We start from the raw sequence: 5,036 nt of genomic DNA on the forward strand, positions 1-5,036 counted from the left end.
GATAGAAATTTAAATACAATAGGGAGAAGGGAGAGGGAGAGAGAAGCAGCGTTGGTGTGCTGGGAATAGCAAATAAGCAAGCAGTAAACCCATATAAAAAAAAGGAGTATCAGTTCCTGTTTAAACCATGCTTAACACAATCCAGTCTATGTATGACTTCTCATTCTACAACTTCCTGTTCAAATTGTTTTTTTTTAAAGATTTGCTGCCTAAGAACAGCCACCCTCAGGTCATCAATGAAGTGCCCAGTGGGGCTGTGCGAAATGGCACTATTCCGTTTCGACGTGAGTTTCAAGGTTTCCACGGAAAATTTCATTTAGATTTGAAACAGCTGTTCCATTTTGCCTCATCGAAACTGTGAGGCTGTTTCTACGTTTCACCCATTAGCTATAATGGGGGAAGCTCGAAACAGCCTCTCTCATCTGCCTGCCAGATGAAGGAGGGAAGCTGGTGCTGCCACCTGGGACTGGGGAAGAGAACTGAGCCCGTTTGCTCAGTTCCCCTCCCCATCGTTAGATTGGTCTGGGGCTGGGAAGTCAGCCCAGCTGGGCTGAGATAGTTTCCCCAGCCCCGATCATCAGGTTGAGTTTGTTTACCCAGCGTGATGGTCAGTCTGGGGTTGGGAAGTCAGCCCAGCTGGGCTGACTTCCCATCCCCAGCTTGGTCATAGGGCTGGGGAGGGGAACAGAGCAATTGGACTCAATTCCTTTCCCCAGCCCCACTTCAGTGCTTAGGAAGGGAACTGAGCACAGGCTCAGTTCCCTTCCCCTGTGCTGTGATCATCTTCCTGAAGCCCAGGGGCAGGAGATGGGGAGAACCAGGACTGCACTCCCAGCTGGTGCTGGGAGCGCAGCCCTGGTTCTTCCCTGTCTCTCACCACCTCGCTGTTGGCTTCAAAACTTCAGACATTTCAAAACATTTCGACTAGCCTCATTTTGTTTTAAGGCTGTTTCGAAGCCCTTCATTTCAATTCAACTTCACTGTTTCGAGCTTGAAATGAGTCGAAGCAGTGTGGAATTGAAACAGCCCGCGAAATTTCACACAGCCCTAATGCCCAGTGTTCTGCCATAGGCCAGCATGTCTTTCTGCAACTGATGTCAGATTGGGGTTCATTCATTCTTCATATAGGGATCTCCCTACCTGTGCAATGTAGACAGCAGAGGGGCACTGTGTTCTTGTTAAGATTCAAGGCGCTGATGCAGATCACAATGTCTCCATGACAAAACAGAAAAGAAGATAGTCCATACAATTCCCCCAAGAACTGAAAGGGAGAGGTCCTGCTAGGATCTGAACTTGACAATGTTTCAAAAGCCCTGTATGACTCACTCTGTCAGAAAGCCACTGTTATGCCAGGCTGTGGCAAGAAAGAACAATCAGAAATCCAGATTTTCATAATATTTTGAAGTTAAGTGGCAAGGAAACCCTTCCCAGGAGCAGTAGCAGCTCCCTCCTCAATCACTTCCACCCAGACCCATTTAAATTGAGATCTGTAGCTTTTGGCTAATTTGCACCATTCTACCTCTAGTGCTTACACAGGTGTGGGACGTTGGAGAGGCCTGCAAAAAGAGCCAGGTTCAACAGCTGTGGGAGAAAAATGTGACATACTCAACTGTAGAGCAAAAGCAAACTAGGGAAGAAAGGAAAAAAATAAATTGACTTCTGCTACCAAGTAAAAACTTTACAGCTGTTTTAAAAAGGTAGTGAGCTACCAGTTTGCTTTTTCTATCACTCCAGTTATTAGACACACTCCTGGCTTTAATAACAGTTGACTGCTCCAACCATTTGTGTAACACAGAAAGGAATATGGCATAAGTGAAAACTTGCTTGCTTACAAATGCTGTTCATCAGGCATTCAGAGGAGGTAAGAGAAATGCATGCTTCACCACAATGACACTTCACCGAATGAAAATATAGGATTCAGAACTTGTTTTCCCAATTTGAAAGAGTTACATTATGCATGTCTAACTGCAGCTGACTTGCACAATAAAGCACCTTGCATAAAATAAGAGATTAATAAATATTAACAAGTCATTCACAGAATGGCAATAAAAATGTGAATTGCACATTTCAAAAGCATTATAATAAAACTTGACATGTTAGCAAATTGGGGTCTTGATCCAAAGCAAAAATGTATTTTTATTTCCTCTCTTTCCTTTTCAATCTTTTCATGTAAAAGAATCTCTAAAAATAAAAAGTCAATGAAGTCTCCCTACAATCGTTTAAGTCATTCTCTCTCTCTCAAAGATTTGCTGCTATATCTTTCTATTACACTAGTTCTTTCCAGTAGATTTTAAATCATGCAGTGTAGCAAAGCAATGCCTTTTGGGAATACCTCAGCCAGTGACATATTTGTGATTTCTACAACTGCAATGACAGATACTTTTTTATGACGAAGATTGAATAACCCTGCCTACAAAAATGACATCAAAAGAAATTCCATAAATATTCAAATAAAATCAATCACTTTTTTCATCCTTCTCCTCTCCTATGAAACAATCCCACAATGACCAGTTCTATCATAGATATAACTGAACACAGAACCTACAGAGCAAGGCACCGAACCACAGCCTTATAAAACTGAATTGGGTCAAAATACCTCATTTTAATTTAGACCATTAGCCAAACTTTAGGTTGTTGATGGTTTGCTTGGGTTTTTTTCCTTTTCATTAAACAGAAAAATTGTGAGAAACTGATGAACTTCTGCAGATTTCAACCACTCCCTCTTTCATTTTCCTTTGCTGGAAAGCTACCACTCAATGTGAGCGCCATTGCATCGTTCTGCCTCTGGAAGGCAAGAGAACTTGCTCACTGCAGACACAGTTTGCGTGATAGCCTCTGACAAAGTAGGCTCTGAATCAGTCTCCAAAGGTGCCACCCTACCCTACTTCTCCCCATCGCAATCTACAAACCATCTACTGTACCTGAGCCACATCTTCCAACTGAACTTCCACAGACTGAATTTATAAGATGCTGCATGTGCCGTTTATTGCCATTATTCCTTTAATGCAAGCCAAGGTGATTATTTGTTTGTCTTCTATCTCAGATGTCTTGCTTTAATTCCAAAGTGCCAGTTTTCAAACATGTTTCTCCCATTTTCCAAATAGGGGCATTTTCTCCATTATTGTCTCCATTTGAAGTTAATTAGTGGGTCCAATTTTGGTTTTTAGTTAACCTGGACTAATAACCGAAGTTCAAATCATTGTTGTCTGACTCCATGTGGCCATTCCTGACAGGATGTATTGCAGCTGAATCTTCAGGTGTAGTTGCTACTCCAAAAATTTCATCTCCACGTGCAAGTTTTCTCTTATCCCTTTCTGAAAAACTTTTAGACGTTTCTGTGATGCCTTTTGGGTGCCGACAGACATGCAGGCCCCATATTCATGGTGCTTTACAGGGGTGGTGCCAGCCTCTTCCCAGTGATGGGGGGAGGGGCTGAGGTGGACTAGATAGAAAACAGGGGCCTGCACTATACATCTTCTGGCCAAACATACTTACTGGATTTTTAACTATACACACTTAAGGTGCTGCACCGCTGCAGGAGGGAGTGGGGCAGGCTCAGCCATGTGGAGTGGGGAGACAGGGGGATTAGACAGGACGGTGCTGGGAGGGGTGGCTACAAGGGGACTAAGGCAAATTTGGGGGTGGATATAGCTCTCCCAAGCCCCCCCCCAGTCCCGCCCCTGGTGCTTTACATAAACTTCTCAAATTGACCTTCTGGCCATGCACAACCCAGCATGGCAGATGCCAAAGATGCTTGATTTTATTTACAAAGTCTTTTACCCTTTAATATAGCAGGAATGAAAAACTGCAACAGACAATTTCTTTGCTCCAAGCCATAGCCCTGTTTGCAGCCCAAAAGTCCTTTGTCCCTCTACTTTTTCTCTAGGCCACTCTACTAGTGCTTCTCTGACTATGTCTGGGCTGTCACACTGCCTTTTCTCTCAGCTTCTCACAGACATACAAGCTTTTACCAAACAGTACCCAATGAAATCCCACTGTTCATTCAAATAGAAATGCTAGTTAAATGTGGTGACACATGGCTTTGTTTGGGATGTAGACCAGTAGTTTTCAACTTGTAGTCTGCAGACCCCTGCGGGTCTACAGGCTATATCTAAGGGATCCACAAAAAAAAAAAAAATCAATCAAACATATGCGAATACCCGCACATACAATTCAAAGAGGTCCACACCTCCATTCAAAATTTTTTAGGGGTCCACAAGTGAAAAAAAAAAAAAGGTTGAAAACCACTTGCCTACACTGTTTCCACTTGAGTTTGGTTCAGTTATTATTGAACCAAATAACTGAACTCCTACATGAAAGACACCAACTGCACCTGCTCATTTCAAAAGATGATTTTCCTAGTCCATGAAGAGATATGTGAAATGTTGATTCTCTAAAAGCAGCCACCTTTTCCTTCTAAAGTATCTGAATTGCAGCTTTTGACCAACCATTATGTTTCTACATTCTGAGAGGGACTGCTGTCGGGATTTCCAATGCCATTATATTTTCCTGAAAAATGTGAATACTAGGGCCATTATACTGCAGAAAGATGCATACAAACAACTGCAGTTCAAAGAAAGAAGTTATTCTCCAGAACGACTCTGGGAAACTCTGAGAAAAGAAGTTAGGCCATAATAACTAACAAATGCAATCCCAAACAAAAAATAAATTACTGGTAAATAACTGGGTTAAAAATCTGAGAAGACTGCCCAACTCAAGGAACTGGTAGGATAAGGGTCTAGATAAGACATGGCCAATCTGTGGGGCACATGCCACAAATGGCATGGGCAGCCTCCGTGTGGCACATGGAAGATCACGGAGGGAAATAAGCAGGGAGCAGAAAGCAGAGCAGCACATCAGGCAGGGGAAGCAGATTGGAGTGGCATTCAGAGAAAGTATAGGGCTTACCTTATGGCACACCTGCCTAAAAGGTTAGCCCCCGTTGCTCTAGATATTCAGATAATGTTTGACTGATGTATTCAGTACTACAGGTAAAAAAAAAAAAAAAGTCTGTGAGAAGCCAATATAAATAAACT

Source organism: Gavialis gangeticus, unplaced genomic scaffold (genome assembly GCF_001723915.1).
Source record: "Gavialis gangeticus isolate Ggan-Ray unplaced genomic scaffold, GavGan_comp1, whole genome shotgun sequence".
Classification (NCBI taxonomy): Eukaryota; Metazoa; Chordata; order Crocodylia; family Gavialidae; genus Gavialis; species Gavialis gangeticus.